Consider the following 18,631-nt stretch of genomic DNA (forward strand, 5'->3'; position numbering starts at 1 on the left):
CATAAAAAAGTCTGTACACAAGTTATTACAGACTTTTTTATGAAAATATTGTAAAAAAATATATAATACATTTTAATAATTAACTATGAAAACTGTAGAGTCACACTGAAGGCATCGAGGGCTATTTGATCAAGAAGGAGAGTGATGGGGTACTGCGCCAGATGACCTGGCCTTCACAGTCACTGGACCTGAACCCAATCGAGATGGTTTAGGGGTGAGCTGGACCTCAGACCGAAGGAAAAGGGCCAACAAGTGCTAAGCATCTCTCGGGGAACTCCTTCAAGACTGTTGGAAGACCATTTCAGGTGACTAGCTCTTGAAGCTCATCAAGAGAATGCCAAGAGTGTGCAAAGCAGTAATCAAAGCAAAAGAAGAACCTACAATATGACATATTTTCAGTTGTTTCACACTTTTTTGTTATGTATGTAATTCCACATGTGTTAATTCATAGTTTTGATGCCTTCAGTGTGAATCTACAATTTTCATAGTCATGGAAATAAAGAAAACTCTTTGAATGAGAAGGTGTGTCCAAACTTTTGGTCTGTACTGCAATTATATATATATATATATATATATATATATATATGTAGCCCTTGATGCCTTCAGTGTGACTCTACAATTTTCATAGTCTTGAAAATAAAGAAAACTCTTTTATAATGTTCTCAATAATGTGCTTGTGTCTCTGTTTTTCAGGGTCATGTTCAGATCAGATTTCTGTCATCATCATCCTCAGTTTTCTTCTGGCAGCTTGTCCGTATCTGCTGGTGACAGTCGTGCTGCTTTACAAATGCTCCAGAGCGAGAGGTAACACTTCTGTCTGATCCGTCTCTCTCATCTCAATGGCCCTCATTCATCAAACCTGAGTAAATATACCAGTAAATTATGAGCAATTTGTGAATAAAACAGAGCTTCCTGAAAACTCTGCTCCGGATTCCAAAACCAAAGAGTTAAAAATGTCAGACTCTCTTCTTAAAACGACCAGTTGGTGGCGCTGGAAAACGCTTTGGTGGCTCAGAGGTTTTTTTCAGCTGATAAACTTTAGTTGCTCTGCTTTTGAATATCCACAGCAGCAAAGCATTCACCTACTAGTGTCTCATTTTTATAAATTATACTAAATATAAAAACACAGTAGTCTAACCGTAATATTGACTTCTTCATTGTTGTAGACAGATGTTGTACAAGTAGATGGTTGTCTGTATTTGTGACTGGAGCGCTGTGTTTTACAGTTATTAACGCAGCTGCAAAATAAATGAATAAAGAACAAAATAAAAAAAAGAAGGAAAGGACAAATGATCTTGTCATTATTATGGCAGTGCATCAAAATTCAAAGTTAATTTACTCGTGTTTGGGAGCAGGTGAACATTTCTTTCATACCAACTAACATTTTCATGAATGTGAAAGTTTACGTCAGAACTGCTTTACGAACGATTTACTAAAACATTAATTCTGCTCGTGTTTCATGAATGAGACTCAATGTCTTTTTCCTCAAACAATTCACATTCAGACAAACCTTTACTCTGTCTTTTATATCTGTTATATAGATCCATATTTATCTGTAAATATTATTTGATTCATAAATCAATACCTGCAGTGGAAGCAAAACAGAAAGTGTCAAATTGAGCTGAATATAAATGTTGTATGTGTGTGTGTTTGACAGTTAAATCTCCTGAAGCCCAAAGGCAGTCGCTGTAACAGAGGAATAATCATCTCTTCTCCAAAGCTCAGAGTCACAGGATGCTGGAGTCTCAGGCTGAAGGCTGGAAACACACTGGACACGAGTCCATCACAAGACTAACACACACACATTCACACTCTCACTCAATCCAGTGTCTCTGATTCACCTGCGCTGTAGATTAGATTGTGAACACAACACATGGAGAACAAGAGAACTAACTCCACACAGAAAGAGCTCCTGCTCATCATCGACTCCAAAACCAGTTTCTTCATGTGTGTCAGATTCACTGGAAGCTACTGAAAGTTACCCTTTAAATACCACAAACAACAATTATAATCTCAAATTACATCTGAACAACATGCTGTTTTTATGATGCTAGATGCTTTCTGTCGTCGGAGTAAAAGGAGTTTGAGTCTAATTCTAGAAATGTCTCTTTGCTGTTAAATCTTTACTGAATTTAAGGTAAAAGTAACTTTTACAGTGTTAGTAATATTTCAAGTCAAACACTTACTGGACTGAAGCAGCTTATATTTACCTGATTATCCAAACATAACTGTATTTGTTCTTCTCTCAGTTACCATTGTGTTGTATTATATTTTCAACATTATAAGTATTTGAATATCATTTATGTAAATATTCTGTTCTAAAGATCTCATTGATTTACATTATCAGCTTTCAGAATTATATCTCCATATAACTATTATCATCTGCACCAAATTACATTTTTGCTTCGTTTGGGCATCGGAGTAAAATTGTGTTTTTTCATCTTGAATTTGAGCTCCTCAGTTTAAGTGATTTATCCAAGAATAATCTCATAAATGTATATTTTAATTTTACATTTAACACGGTTAAGTTCATGTGCTACCCTTCAAAAAAAATAAAAAAATAAACCTTGTTCTACCGTGAGCACAAATGTACATGATCTGGAGAAAATATATAGAAAACATCACATTATGAATTAACGGTTACAGAAATGTGATATCACTATGAAACAATAACATTTTGATTATTTCTGTCACATGAGTTTCACTATTATAAAACAGATGGATTATAAAACAGCAGAAAGAAAACAGTATTCAAAATAAACTGAACACAAAGACTGACTGGTGTCTACACAACAAAATACAACAGAACCCATTATAATCAGTGATGCTGTCTACACTGTCTACACGCTGCAATGTGACACGACAAATCCTGACAGTAAACTGATGCCTCCTTCTATTTATGACGTACTGACACAAAGTACGCTTCTGGAGGCGGAGTGTAGATGAATGTGAACATGACTCGTATCCCCTAAACACAACAACCATGAAATGAAGAAGTGTAGACAATCTAGCTGTGAGACGGACACCAATGCTCAGAACATTACAGACAAAAGAATAATGTTCAGAGTCAAGTATCATGTTTGCAATACAAGAGAACCATAATCAGTCCTTTATGGGAAGTGTGAATGTCTGTAAAACTGAAGCATCATGTGAAAAAAATATATACATATATTAGTGTTCATTTATTATATTAAACTGGATAAATTGTTAGGCCTTTTTATATTTAGTGTGGTGTCATGATTTACTTTTGATAAAAAACAAAGGTTTATTACTGTGTGTTCATGCAGCAGTATGGTGTAACATTTATTTGTAACACATGTATTTTGTACTTGCTACCTTATATATCTTTACTCTTTCCTTTAAAATGTAATAATTTAAGACTTTCTGTCTCAGATGTGTCTCAGCGTCGCTCTTTACATAACTCCATGTCGTCGACACCAAGCTTCGTTGCTATTTCTTTCTATTTCTGTTTTCTCTGAATCTTACAGGTGTGGATATATCTGTGCAGCTCAGCTATTCCACACTCCGGTGTATTATTCATGTTTCTAGAGACGAGGAGATGTTGTTCTCTCTTTCCTGACTTCTGCTGAACCAGTTTCAGAACACACTCAGTGATTGTGTAACCGTCACGGACCGATAGAAACTCAAAGGTGTTTAGGAGAAGAAACTAACTCCTCCAGAAAGTTCAATTTGGTCGAACTGTCGAAACAAACTCAAAACAAACTTCGTTTAGGTCTGATTAGATTATACTGTACTGTAATATAGCATACACAAAGAATATCAGCCAATATGTCAATAAAAAATAAAGATAAATAAATAAAAATATCGGTCAGGTTCTAGAATTTTTGGCTCATATTAAACAATATTTTCAGCTTTATATTTGAAAAATATTACATCTATAAATATTTGTCATTTTCCCCCGAGGAGGGGAGGGGAGGGGTATGGGGAAGGGGGCAAAAAACCACAAGTGAAATGAGCTGATGACAGAATAGGTGGCTCAAAATGCATTGTCCTATATGCTAAGCTTAATGGTTTCTTGTGCGCACATAAAAAATATATATCAGAGGCTTTCAAATGTTAAAAATATGTGCATTTTTTTATTTTTACAAAGGTCCTTGAGGCTATGTAACATGGTGCTAAGAATATTATGAGAATATTATGAGAAGAAACTCAAAATGCAAAATAAAAAAAGTGCACCTTGCACCAGTCATGTTTGACAATCACTTAAAAAAAGAAACAAAAAACAGCTGCTGTATCATAAATATTTTCATAAAATTACTACATTTCTTCTCGAGACGAGACTCACCGGAGATGCGCTCGAAGATGTCGCTGATGAAAGAGTTCATGATGAACATCGCCTCGGAGGAGATTCCGGTGTCAGGATGAAGCTGCTTCAGCTCTTTATACACGTAGATCTGTAGCTCTCCTTCCTGGATCTCTTGCGCTTCTCTCCTCCTTTAACTGCGATCTTACTGACGGCCTTCTTTCAGCACTTATTGGGAGCTGACCTCACTGATACAGACAAAACCATCATACATGTCTTTAATAACAATATCATTATTTTTATGACAACAACATGGGAATTTTAATTCACTGCTCTATGTTAATTTCTGAAGGAAAAACGGCGGTCTGTGATTGCGTGTCTCCATTGACCAACCCACAGAATGATTTCATTGGCCACATTAGAGCCAATCAGAGGCTTTCAAATGTTAATCCCGCCCACCACCTCATGCTTTACATCTGTCATCTCCATCAGATCCTGCTCCTTTGATTGATTTGTAAGATTTGTTTTCGGAAAGAGATAATAAGTGAAATATTGTGAACCAGCAGCAAAGTCCTTTACCGCATTTTCCTCTTCCGACATACTTAGGATTAATTTCACAAACTCTCTTCGCTAACGGACCTAAGTGAAACCAAATCATGAGCGGTTCTACTAAACGTCACTCGTTATGTCAAATCCAAGTCCAGCTACAACGTTGTCTTAAAAGAGTAAACTGTGCTTTGATCATCAATTGATTATTGACTAATATATGGCTCAGCATCAGAATCACTAACTAAGATAGAGGAGATTCAGAACCAAGTCCTTGAATATGTTGTGATCTTAGAGCGTCTTAGAGCGTCTAACTAATGGTTAGAGGGCTGGACTCCCAATCGAAGGGTTGTGAGTTCGAGTCTCGGGCCGGCAGGAATTGTGGGTGGGGGGAGTGCATGTACAGCTCTCTCTCCACCTTCAATACCACGACTTAGGTGCCCTTGAGCAAGGCATCGAACCCCCAACTGCTCCCCGGGCACCGCAGCATAAATGGCTGCCCACTGCTCCGGGTGTGTGCTCACAGTGTGTGTGTGTGTGTGTTCACTGCTCTGTGTGTGTGCACTTCGGATGGGTTAAATGCAGTGGACAAATTCTGAGTATGGGTCACCATACTTGGCTGAAAGTCACTTTCACTTTCACGTATGAAGATGTGTGACGGCATAGTAGTGATGACGTCCCAAACCTTATCCTCTCCTGTGACAGCTTTGCAGGGAGAAAACTTTTCTTTTCAGAAAGCTTTACAGTGAGTGGAAGAAATCAACCAACAACAGTTGTGATCTGTTCAGATTCATATTCTGCATTTACAAGTATACTGAGTGGAAGATCATAATCCTGAAAATATATATTAATAGAAGTACTGCAAGGTTTGCACCGAATATGCCAACTGAGAATTATAGCAGAATATTTATGGGTGACTGCTCATGTTGGAGGAAATGAAGAAGATACTGAAACAAGTTCTTAAGCAAACACATATCGACACACACATACTCTTGAGTAAATCAGACGGTGTGTGTTGTGTTCGGTGAGCTGGGCCGGTGTGTGTTGTGTTCGGTGAGCTGGGCCGGTGTGTGTTGTGATCGGTGAGCTGGGCCGGTGTGTGTTGTGATCGATGAGCTGGGCTGGTGTGTGTTGTGTTCAGTGAGCTGGGCCGGTGTGTGTTGTGTTCGGTGAGCTGGGCCGGTGTGTGTTGTGTTCGGTGAGCTGGGCCGGTGTGTGTTGTGATCGGTGAGCTGGGCAAGTGTGTGCTGTGATCGGTGAGCTGGGCCGGTGTGTGTTGTGTTCGGTGAGCTGGGCCGGTGTGTGTTGTGATCGGTGAGCTGGGCCGGTGTGTGTTGTGTTCGATGAGCTGGGCAAGTGTGTGTTGTGTTCGGTGAGCTGGGCCGGTGTGTGTTGTGATCGGTGAGCTGGGCCGGTGTGTGTTGTGATCGGTGAGCTGGGCCGGTGTGTGTTGTGATCGGTGAGATGGGCCGGTGTGTGTTGTGTTCGGTGAGCTGGGCCGGCGTGTGTTGTGAGATGGGCCAGTGTGTTGTGATCGGTGAGCTGGGCCAGTGTGTGTTGTGATCGGTGAGCTGGGCCGGTGTGTGTTGTGTTCGGTGAGCTGGGCCGGTGTGTGTTGTGATCGGTGAGCTGGGCCGGTGTGTGTTGTGTTCGGTGAGATGGGCCGGTGTGTGTTGTGATCGGTGAGCTGGGCCGGTGTGTGTTGTGATCGGTGAGCTGGGCCGGTGTGTGTTGTGTTCGGTGAGATGGGCCGGTGTGTGTTGTGATCGGTGAGCTGTGCCAGTGTGAGTTGTGATCGGTGTGTGTTGTGATCGGTGAGCTGGGCCAGTGTGTGTTGTGATCGGTGAGCTGGGCCAGTGTGTGTTGTGATCGGTGAGCTGGGCCGGTGTGTGTTGTGATCGGTGAGGTGGGCCGGTGTGTGTTGTGATCGGTGAGCTGGGCCAGTGTGTGTTGTGTTCGGTGAGCTGGGCCAGTGTGTGTTGTGATCGGTGTGTGTTGTGATCGGTGAGCTGGGCCAGTGTGTGTTGTGATCGGTGTGTGTTGTGATCGGTGAGCTGGGCCAGTGTGTGTTGTGATCGGTGAGCTGGGCCATCGTGTGTTGTGATCGGTGTGTGTTGTGATCGGTGAGCTGGGCCAGTGTGTGTTGTGATCGGTGTGTGTTGTGATCGGTGAGCTGGGCCGGTGTGTGTTGTGATCGGTGAGCTGGGCCAGTGTGTGTTGTGATCGGTGTGTGTTGTAATCGGTGAGCTGGGCCAGTGTGTGTTGTGTTCGGTGAGATGGGCCAGTGTGTGTTGTGATCGGTGAGCTGGGCCGGTGTGTGTTGTGATCGGTGAGCTGGGCCGGTGTGGTTGTGATCGGTGAGCTGGGCCAGTGTGTGTTGTGTTCGGTGAGCTGGGCCGGTGTGTTGTGTTCGGTGAGCTGGGCCGGTGTGTGTTGTGTTCGGTGAGCTGGGCCGGTGTGTGTGTTGTGTTCGGTGAGCTGGGCCGGTGTGTGTTGTGTTCGGTGAGCTGGGCCAGTGTGTGTTCTGTTCGGTGAGCTGGGCCGGTGTGTGTTGTGTTCGGTGAGCTGGGCCGGTGTGTGTTGTGTTCGGTGAGCTGGGCCAGTGTGTGTTCTGTTCGGTGAGCTGGGCCAGTGTGTGTTCTGTTCGGTGAGCTGGGCCAGTGTGTGTTGTATCTTGTAGTGGAAGTCAGCATTCTGTGGGATGTTTCTATTGTGGGCTTTATTTTTCTGAGGCCATATATAGTTAAAATTAAATTGCATTGGCTTCTTTAGCTCATCACTGAAGACACATCTGTATTTGTGCGTTGCTGACTTTAGAAGCAGCTTGAAGTGAGAAAATGACCGAAGTGTTAAAAGAGGCCTAATAAAGGTTGAGCTGATGGTTGTGGTTGGACTTCTGCTCTTTTTCTGCTCTATATTTTTAACCAGAGCGAAGAAGATAGTTATTCTAATTCTTCATCTGTAGTTTCATAAACCTCAAAATACTACAATAAGAGCAAAAGATTCCCAGCAACATGTGCATGTCATTTTCATTTACTTCCCTTCTTAGAAAACCTGTACCAATTCATATTGCTTTCAAAAGTTCACATTTACTTATAACTGAATAAAGTTAAGCATATTTGGTGTGCTGTCAGGGGAGAAAGCTCTGAGCCTTCATAACAAAATAAAAACAAACAAAACAATATATACATATATTCTTCTTCTAGTTCTTGTTCTCCATATTGAGAGTTAATCAAGTGCAGTATCTGAGCTGATCATGTTTTGATGGATTTTGATGACTCTGCTCCAGTCTGTGAAGTTGTGGCAAGTGTTTATGAGCAGAAATACTAATGTTGATGATGTATTTTTATCTCTGTGAGGTATCTGTGTGTTACAATTATACTGTTTTGATCGGGCCTCGTGAAACTGGTCAGGCTCCTAATAACTGTTTACATCCTTTGTTTAAGGACTGCTCTCTAAAATGTATATAAACTAACATGTGTCTGCTTTATTAGACTGAATGACATGAGCATCAAACAGAAATAAAGAAAACTGCTGAAGATTCAGAGTCTCCTGGTTTTACTTCTCACTTCTGAAAGTAAAATATTCAGATAATGTCAGAATATAATAACAGATACACTGTATTAATTATTCATCACATCGATCATTGTGTAAAAGCGGTTAAGTTGTCATTAATCGAGCCACTGTAATTGTTGATGAGAGAATAACTCAGATAAGAGCGGGTCTTACATGAACAGAACTACATTAGAAGTCAGCTCATGATTTACTTGCTATTCTCTGATCTGTTCATAATCTGTGAGGCTTTGGCTGTGAACGAACAAAACAAAGCAGTGAGAGAACAATTACTGAACACTTTCTCTTTTCAAAGATAAAACAGCTTTAACGGCTTTAATAAAAGAGTAAATATCTTCGAATGGGTCTGGTTTTCTTCCTATTTCTTGATGTATTTGTGTGTAGAGTTTGTCTCCTCCCTCATCTCTTCTTGAAGTGTGAAAAGCAGGAAGTGTCTGATTTAGTTCAAACAGTCTGTTAATGTGTCAGTATGGGCTCCAGTGCACTGTCTCTCACACTCTGTGAGTATTTCATTATATTCTACACTATCTTCTGTTTTTAATACAGTATTCAGCTGAAGATTAATGCTTGTGCTGTGTGTAGGAGGGTCTATGAATCCACCGTCTTGCTGTTTATCATATTCTTTATTGTTCAGATTAATGTGATGATATGTTACGTGTGGATCAGATCCAGAGTTTGAGAGAACATGTATTTATCTGTGCTGCTTGTGAAAGATGGAGGCTCTGTGGACGTGTGATTTTGCTTCGTTTTGTTATAATACACGTTCTTCATATTTCAGGAAGTTCATTTTATCTTGTAATAGACTCTCCATCAGAAGTTCAGAGAGTTTGAGAACAGTGACCAAACACAAGTTTTCATCACTTTTGATTATTTCTGCCGCTCTTACTGAAAATGAATTGTCCACACTAACTAACTTCTGTTTTCTGAGACACTTTTTCTCTTATTTTTATGAACATGTTCCTCTAACACGTGACACTCAGAAAGTGTGTTCGGTCTTCATTTTGAACAACATATTTATTGTTTCTTAATATACTTCATATACATACTCACCGCTGGTTCACTTTAACTGAACTGAGTTTGGTTCATTTAAAATATACTTCATGTGAAAACACACTAAGTGTTCAGATTCTTTCACAGTCACTATAGTGTCACAATTAACCCTTTAGTGTTCCCGGTCAAAAATGGCTGGCCTTTTAAAAGTACTTGTAAATCTCTTATTATGCTTTATTATCACAAACAAAATATCAGATTTGTTTGTCTGCTTGGTTTCCTTCAATTAGGTCAGAATTTCTAAATTTATTTATTCATTTTTGGAACTGATTGATAAGGTGTCATTAATCTTGTTTTTATGCACTTCAGTTTTGGAGAGATGAAAAAAGTGTTTTCATAAAAACTCAGAAAGTGTGTTTTTGAACAACATGTTGTTGTTTTTTTGTATGTATTTTTATTACATTTTTTAGAAATGATTGATTAGGCTTTATTAATCTTTGTCTTATGCACTTCAATTTTGGAGAGGAAATAAAAACATTATTTCTGGATTTTTTATTCAGTAAGAAATCAAATATGTTTATCTCACTATAGTGCGCTTTAGGCTCAGATCAACGATGTCTGCAATCGATCTTAAAAATAATGCAAAGTCTGTCCCAGTTAAAAGAATACAAGCTGACAAACATATTGAATCTAATATTTGGTGATATAGAGCATAATGAGAGATTTATGAGCTAATTACTGTTGGCTGGTCATTTTTGACACGGAACACAGAAAGTGTAACACGGAGGGGAAATGTTTTACAAAAATTGTACAAAAAAATGTTGTGAAGTTGTTAACAAGGAGGGGAAACATGTGAGCAAAGTCAGTAAGTTTTATTTCAATGTAATAACATTAACTTGCGTATTTGGAAAAAAGAAAATGATCTCTGAATGTCCTGAACACAAGATGAGGGAGGAGTCGATGTTTTCAGAGTCAAACAGGAAGTGAGGCTGTGTCTCAAACACTTTGACCTGATGTGGTTTGGTCTTCTGTTCCAGTGAAGAGTCAGTGATGAGAAACAATCATCACATTAATGTTCATATCTGCTTGTAATGTGTGTTTACAAGTGTGCAACTGTTTTAATACATACATACGTACATACATTATATATATATATATATATTACACGGCTCTATGGAAAAAATGTAGGAAAAACCCTGACATTGTGTGTGTTAAATGATGGAGAATATTAGAGTTGGGGTACTCGAACTTGGACTCGGACTCGAGTCCGGACTCGAGTCCAATTTTGAATGAACTCGGACTTGTCACGCACTCGGGTGAATTTGTACTCGGACTTGACACGGACTTGAACATTTTGGACTCGGAAAATATTCCGAGTACAGTCGAGTCCACGTCATGTGTAACAATAAAACCAGCATAAAATTGAAATGATAAATTAATGAATGTCTCCCCTCTGTCATTTTACTGCACCACACCGGCAGGCAGAAGTCTCATGCTTGCAGACGAAACACACGCACCACTCACTGGATATCAATGTGGATTAGTGATGGGAAGTTCGATTCTTTTCCGCGAACCGGTTCTTTCGGACGGTTTGATTCAATAAACCGGTTGAAAAAAAAAACAGTTCACCGGATACATAATCCATTGCGATGTATTTGTTATTAAATGAACTTACGTTTCGTCAGATTGCCCTTCATTCAAGCCCTCGGTTTACCCGCACTCATTACATTAGCACCAGGGGCGATTCTAAGATTTTGATTTTAGGGGGGCTCAGCCCCCAATAAGGGTATGATTAAAAAATATTATTTTACTATTAGGGTAGGGTTGTATACTACTAACCTTATTGCAATCCACTATTCCATTGTATTCCCTGTATTTCATATATGGGAGTAGGAGTACTGACTGAGCCATATATAACACTGTAAAAAAAAACTAATACAGTTTTTTTACATGTGACCAGTCACTGGAAAATTTTGAATTGGGAATGTAGATTTTTTTTATTATTATTTTTTTTTTACAATAAAGACTTCCTGATTCAGTATTAGGACATTCATGTTTATCCTTTGATGATACCACTGCTTTTTCTTATGAAATGTACGTGGAAATTGGCAGAAAATTAAAACAACATAAGGGTTCAATGACTGCAATGAATCTTGGGAACACAGTGGTATTGTGTGTGTGTGTGTGTGAGGCTGTCTGTTCTATTCTCACCTGACTGTTGCTCATTTGCAGACCTACTCCCGCACGACAAAAAAAATGTTGTATATCCATCTACAATGAAATATAAATTATTATATTTTATTTTTATTATTATTATTATTATTATTAATTTTTAGCTTTTTAGCCTTTATAATCAACAATACGGTTGGTTATACATCAAGTCAGCCCCTGAACATTTATTTCATTTCAAATCATTTAACTAACCAGCTAATATTCATTAAGAATATAGACAAAACATGTATTAATGTAATTGTCTATTGGCAATATGTTTAATCTGTTCTATATTTATTTATATTTATTAAAAATAACATCATTATCAATTTGCCACTTCTATAAATCAATTACTTAAAAAAAAAAAAAAATCACAGATCCCTTTAGCCTACTCTTACTCTAATATATGTATCATGATACACTAATGATTAATTATTACTTAATACAAAATTATGTTTAATAATAGAAAACAAAATAACTCCACATGATGTTTCTCTCTCTGTGCCATTTAGTACTTTCAGACAATGATGTGTGTCATTAATAATTTATTTTGCATGGCTGCATAATGTAATGCCGAAATACACAATAATATGTTTTCAATTTCAAAAAGTAAATTAAAATAAATCATGATCGTTTTCTAAAGTATGTTTTCATGGGTGTTAATCGCTTCATTTTTTGTTGGAAGAAAAAAAAAATCTGTCACACTGTGATAAAGGATGAAAGTGAACGCAGCGAAGACGTACTGGTATTGGATGCGAGAACATGCATTTGATTTGCAAACTTAGCAATCATCGTGTCGATCGTCGCGTACCTTGCCGTGACCAAAGACGTGTGATAAGAAGCGCAACACTTTCGTCGCCCCCCTTCTCGCGTGAGAAGCTACGTGACGTCAAGCGCCTTGTCATTTTTAATATCTTTTTTTTTTTTCATTTGTGTGTGTGCTTTTGTCAAATGTCTTAAGTGCTGTTAAGTGTTAAGTTAAGTGTTTTTTTTTTTTTTTTTCGGAGCAAAGAGAAAGAAAAACCTGCATGTTATAACAATTAGCTCCTCCAAATCCGCAAATATTTCATAATCTTCAGAATGCTGACGAAAATATGATGAGTAAAATTAAAATTACACTGCAGTATATCTAATCAATGAACTTACAATGTTATTTAGAAGTGCACATGTAAAACAACAACCAGGAACAACCAATTCACAGCTTTCTTGTAAGCATCATATATAACTAATGGCACCAAGATAAGGACAGTATAAACCAAAAAGTGTTTTGTCCACCAGAAAACATAAATTGAAAAATGGCTTAATGCACTAATAGTTAAATCCAAAGGCCAAATTCGTAATTAACAATGGACCATGGGCCATGAGTAAACACTTCAATCATGTAATGTTTTAATAATTTAGTGGTTTAGAAATTATAATATTCTATAATATTCATATATAATTCATATATACACACATTACAATTTTTTTTTACTGATTTCTCCAAAGTATCATTCATAAAACACAAACACATCAAATAGTTAACTCTATCGTCACAGTATGAACTCAAATAACACACAATTATCCATAAGCAAGCATTCAGTAGCATCTCAGGAAATTATGAACAGGAGCACAGGTGACTGCTTTAAAAATGCATCCTAGCACTGGAGAGAGAGCTGAAAGAATCACACAGTGTAGTACAGTATAGTTACAGTACTTTATTACAATTACAGTGTTTTGAATTTATCTCACTAGTGTGCACTGGGCAGGGAGGTTGTCTGCACTGTAAATTATAATGAGTAAACCTTATTTTAAAAAAAGCATGCAAACCGATTGCCTTGAAAAAAACAAGTAAAGTGAAATAAGAATAGTAATTTGTACTAACAAAGGTTTATTTATAAGTGTTATAAACGTGTAACTCAGAATTACTATTTTCAACAACTAAATTAAGTACATTATACTATGTACGTATTTCAAACTACTCATTTAAATTTAGCTAAATCAAGTAACATTTCCAGCAACTTGGAATTTCTAAGTTGTATTTACTTGAACAGAAATCTAGTTTTGACCAATTGCCTTTAAATAAAAAAAGTTACCATTACTCTAGTAACTTAAATACTTCAAAACTCTATTACAAATTTATGACAACAATGTTCTATTCTTCACACACATAATTACCCTAAATCAAATGTAGTGACAGTTCAAAGTTAAAGATGATATATATATATTTTTTTGTAGTTTTAACTCGTATTACAAAAATTTTGAAACAAAGCAAAAACAATCTGCTTTTAGTTATGTTAAACAATGGAGGTAGCGGTACAATGATTTTAAATACGGCAATGAGTTGGCCACACAAGTTGCCAATGTTTTTTTTTCTGTCCCAAGTCAAGCATCATATTGTAGGTTTTCTTCACAGTATGAGGGTAACCCACATGTAGTGATGCAAGCGTAGCACATGGTGGTCGGGAAGCAAATGTTGGGGGCAGACCTTGGAGACTATTCTTTGCAGTACTACCCTGAACAATGATGGCAGAAGACACTGGGTCAAGATTTGGAGAAGTACTTCATCTTCAGTGATAGTCAGCAAGCCAACAGATACTAGTGCCCAGACTGCATCAGCATCAGACACCTGTATAAAACCAAATAAAAACAATATTAGCATGGAAATGTGGATGATCAGTTTTCAGTGTTTTCTGTCTTGCCTACACTGCCATAACATTGGGTTAGTTCACACAAATTTTAAATTAATTTCATCATTTACTCACCCATGACTTTTAGTTATTTTCAGAACACAAATAAAGACATTTTCAGTGAAATAAATTTCTGTCCTTTAACTGAATGTCTATTTATTCAAAATATTAGACACTTGATCATATAGCAATTACGTCTCTTTCAAAGATTTGAGCCTCTTTTCCACTGTCAGGCCAAACCATTCTTAATTCTCAATGCTTAACCATTCCATTCTGTGCTAATATGGATATGGTTTAATTTTTCACTGTTGGGCTGTTAACAGAGCTCTTTTGAATGCAACATAAAGGTGACAGTTGTTGCCTTAGTAATGCAATAGTTAAGATATCGAACCTGATGTAAAAAGCACCCACGTTACGAAAGATTAAATATTACTTTTAATTTTAATATTACCTAGTTTACTTAACTCAAGTAGCATGTTGCCCAGCTGCAGAGAAACTGGTGGCTAGGCAAAAACAAATGACCAACCCTGAGCAGTGACTACCATCTAGGCTTTCTACAGCACGTTCAGTGTGTTCAGAAAAGAGTTCTGGATCAAGAACAGTTCATCAGGCCATGCCTAACAGAGTTCAAGTGGAAATATAGTGGAAATATAACTGAAACTGCTCCTTACAATTCATTGAACAGTTTGGCCCAAAAAGTAGATTAATCGGCTCCATTCAAATGGATTGATTTGATGGTTTCTTGGGTGTCAGAGATTTGCGTTAAATATCTTCATTCGTGTCATGAAGATGCACAGTTTTTTATGGAATAGATTGACAGGAGGGAGATTAAATGGCACATTTTTCATTTTTGATTGAACTAGGTATGTAATCAACATTAATATTTATAAATGTATCTCAGTAACATACCAGCAAATACACAGGCATTTTTTCTAAAATGGTGTCACTAACTATGGGAACTTACCAAGCAGGTTAGTTGTAGAAGTATCCGGGGTGATCATGAATTAAAACAGGTAGGCCTCAGATGGGTGTGCAGTTCTGTCAAATCTGCATTTTTAATTATTAAAAAAAAAAAAAACTAAGTTTAAGAAATGTAAAAATTACAATAGAAACATGTTTTTCAAAGTGTCAATAAAGAAGTCATTGAAGTCAATAAGCGCTGTTTATTTTAAATATTATTAATAAATATAATAAAACTATTAAACATTTAAGGTAGCATCATACATTTTATGGGTTCTAGGATGTGAAGTGTACTCTTAGATATGTGAAAAGAAACACAGTTACAAATACGGAAATACGGTTTCAGGTATTCTGGAACTGCAATAAATTATTTGAAATTGCAAATAAAGCATAGCACATGATTGAGTCAAAAACTGCTCTACTGCTGTTGAAATATCTCACCTTTGTTATACTGAGGCCGGTGATCACAAGACCGCTGCTCAGAGAAGACAGCTGACACAAGCTTTTTTCCTAAATATTAAAAATAATTCTTCATATAAAATCAAGTTCCACTAATGTTGTGAATTGTAGAACAAGGACACATTCATTTCTTGATATTTGCATTTTTAACAATAGAAATACATTTTCTATACATCTCTATTTGAGGCATCAGTAATAAAACCAATTCAAAAGCAGCATTTCTTTTGTTACAGTACTCTGTGTTTTTAACACAGCAAAGAAATAATTACTGCAAAACAACGAGCTCATTCAGTTTAAACCTTATATGTCTGATATCGTAATGACTATGATTGTATTAAAATGATGAAAATACATTTGTAAACTGAAAAATTACTTTAACCTACAAAGTGGCCAAAGCCTCACAGTGTTATAAAATTATAGAGGAAACTACTGGAAATTTTGCAAAGGATTACTGTTAACAATTAATAAGTGGCACATATTCTTGCATGTTCTTGAATTGTTCCTCAGAATTTACATGCTTTAATTTTTAACTAGTAAAACATTTTTCAATTTGAGAAATGAAATAAAATTAAAAAAAAGTCTTTAAAAGTTTTTACCTTTACCCAAATGTGCCACAAGTTGTGTATTTCTATAGTTTTTGTTCTAATAGCAGAATAGCAAAGATCGTTGCTCCCTGTTAGCGGACACTGGTGCTGACAAGGAGCTAATGTTAGTCAGTTCAAATTAGCAGCACACAGAAAGATACATCCACACACTATTTTTTTTTAACTTACCTTATTATTATTGTGTAGAAGTAATCAATCATTCTTTGTCCAGAGGTGAAATGTAAACAGTCTTTCTACTTCTTAGTTTCAGCAAATTCGATGCAGCTTCAAAACTTTGCTTGCTGCGCATGCTCACCGTCCTTTTTTCTTCTTCTGTTGTTTTGTTCCTGTTGCACATTAGCGCACTGCTGCCTCTCACTGGTGAATTAATGTCATCGGTTTTGTTGTAGCTACTTGAATATTTTAAGAAAGAATTACTCATTGCAGCATGTTGTTTTATTTGCCTTAAAATTAGCAAATTTTGTAACTTAATAAAGCCTAGTCAGTATAACAACTAAGTAAAGATAACTTATTATATTTAAGGAAGCTAAACAATTGTAGTGTGTGTATTTGTACTGTAGGTTTTGTCATCTGAGGCCAAAGTTTGATATTGATAGATCATGTAAGGGTTTTTGACTGGAGAATTTGATTTTGACATAGAAGTTCGCACAGGTTTGTGTCCTGATTGTTAAATCCGGTATACTTACAAGAAGTCTCTGTGCTGGCAGGAGTTGTAGGTGGGAGTGAGTGAATGAACAGCGCTCTCTTCCACCCTCAATACCCATGGACTGAACTCAATACCCTGGCACTGAAGTAATTGCATAATACATGAAAAGATATAAGATGGAAGAAATGGATTTTAAGCCGATTTTTGAAGATGGCTAAGGACTCAGCTGCTCGGTTTGAGTTGGGGAGGTCATTCCACCAGAAGGGAACATTTAATTTAAAAGTCCGTAAAAGTGACTTTGTGCTTCTTTGGGATGGTACAATCAAGCGACGTTCACTTGCAGAACGCATGCTTCTAGAGGACACATACGTCTGAAGTAACAAATTTAGGTAAATGGGTGCAGAGCCAGTGGTAGTTTTGTAGGCAAACATCAATGCCTTGAATTTCATGCAAGCAGCTATTGGTACCCAGTGCAAATTGATAAACAGCGGTGTGACGTGTATTCTTTTCGGCTCATTAAAAATGATCATTATAAGGATTTGATTGTGCTTTATTTATTGTACACATTATGACTTGTTTTCTTTATTTTTTTAAATACATTTATAAATGATTTAATTAAAAGAAATACACATCTAAAAAAATAGAAATACACATCTAAACTAAATGACTGAAAATAATAATTAAAAGAAACGAATAAAAGAAATAATGTGGGAAATGCTTCAAAGACTGGGTATGTCAACGACTTGCTGAAGTTCAGAAAACCAATAACGTCTCTCTCTCTCTCTCTCTATACTGTATATAAAGAACATTATATATGATTATGTAAAGTGTAATACACTATAATATAATATAATATAATATTGTACTGTAGATATTATAATTAATTATAATTATTATATCCAAGTTGTCAGTCTAGAACGCAACATTAGGTTAACATCAATAAGCGATCGTGTACTACTGTTACGAGCCATTCTAAAGTGAGATTTCAGCACTTGACAAACGGACAGCGACTCCTAAGTAGCACTTAAAGCACGGCTACTTGCGATTGCTTTACGTGCATAGTTGGGAAATTCACGTGAAACAATAACGAACGATCGTAAAATTACTCGTAGAAAACGCTCTTAAGCGCTAAGATCAATCGTTAACGAGAAACCCGGCCCAGAACAGTTTAATGCAAACGAATGTCTCATGAATCGATCAGAGTTAGTTAAAAAAAAGTTAAAAGAATGATGGATGCCATAGACTTTTTTTACTTCAAAATATAACAGTTTTTGTTTTCGATTTGAATTATTTCGTTTTAAAATAATAATTTAAAACACAAAAAGCATTCTATAGATATATTTATCATGTTGGTGAAGCGTTCCTGCTATAAAGACCAAGAAGACAGAAATCGCATCCTGTTTGTTTTCCTTATTTTACAAAAGCATAAGGTTTTGTTGACATTGTGAGTTCCGAATGATGCATAGGCTACTCTTACCTTTATGAGCAAAAATGACGGCGCATTTTTTAATTTTTACTGTCATTAAAAAAAATTCAAGCTGGCTCCTCCATGTCCTGCAAAGCGCTCACTCTCCGCACAAACGATTGGATATGCGCCTAACAGTGCTCATTTACCTAAGTTAAATGTTTAAATTAATACTGTGAAATGCATGAAGTGTAGGCCTATTATGTCTGTTTATTTTAGGTAAGTCTTGTTGGTTTGAGAAGG

The 18,631-nt window shown here is 37.0% G+C and overlaps 1 protein-coding gene and 1 long non-coding RNA gene across 2 annotated transcripts in view; one reads left to right on the forward strand and one right to left on the reverse strand.

Moving 5' to 3' along the window:
• LOC128017541 (basement membrane-specific heparan sulfate proteoglycan core protein) overlaps positions 1 to 18,631 on the forward strand; it is a 1,082,135-nt gene that overhangs the window by 544,263 nt on the left and 519,241 nt on the right. The gene's annotated exons all lie outside the window — the stretch shown is intronic.
• On the reverse strand, positions 12,995 to 16,786 carry LOC128017448 (uncharacterized). The gene is made up of 4 exons (XR_008184451.1): positions 16,446 to 16,786; positions 15,655 to 15,723; positions 15,218 to 15,300; positions 12,995 to 14,192 (listed from the first exon to the last, which is right to left on the reverse strand). It is a non-coding gene; the product is annotated as an uncharacterized LOC128017448 (long non-coding RNA).

The sequence above is a fragment of the Carassius gibelio genome, chromosome A7, assembly GCF_023724105.1.
Source record: "Carassius gibelio isolate Cgi1373 ecotype wild population from Czech Republic chromosome A7, carGib1.2-hapl.c, whole genome shotgun sequence".
Lineage (NCBI taxonomy): Eukaryota > Metazoa > Chordata > Actinopteri > Cypriniformes > Cyprinidae > Carassius > Carassius gibelio.